Raw genomic sequence first — 324 nt, 5'->3', positions numbered from 1 at the left:
TGGCGAAGAACGTCGTCGTTCTTGACACCGGCTCCCGGCAAGATCGTTGCCGGAAAGGCTTATGGCGAAGAACTTCGTCGTTCTTGACACCGGCTCCCGGCAAGATCGTTGCCGGAAAGGCTTATGGCGAAGAACTTCGTCGTTCTTGACACCGGCTCCCGGCAAGATCGTTGCCGGAAAGGCTTATGGCGAAGAACTTTGTCGTTCTTGACACCGGCTCCCGGCAAGATCGTTGCCGGAAAGGCTTATGGCGAAGAACTTCGTCGTTCTTGACACCGGCTCCCGGCAAGATCGTTGCCAGAAAGGCTTATGGCGAAGAACTTC

The sequence above is a fragment of the Triticum aestivum genome, chromosome 3A (assembly GCF_018294505.1).
Source record: "Triticum aestivum cultivar Chinese Spring chromosome 3A, IWGSC CS RefSeq v2.1, whole genome shotgun sequence".
Taxonomy (NCBI): domain Eukaryota; kingdom Viridiplantae; phylum Streptophyta; class Magnoliopsida; order Poales; family Poaceae; genus Triticum; species Triticum aestivum.
This window is presented reverse-complemented; position numbering follows the sequence as displayed.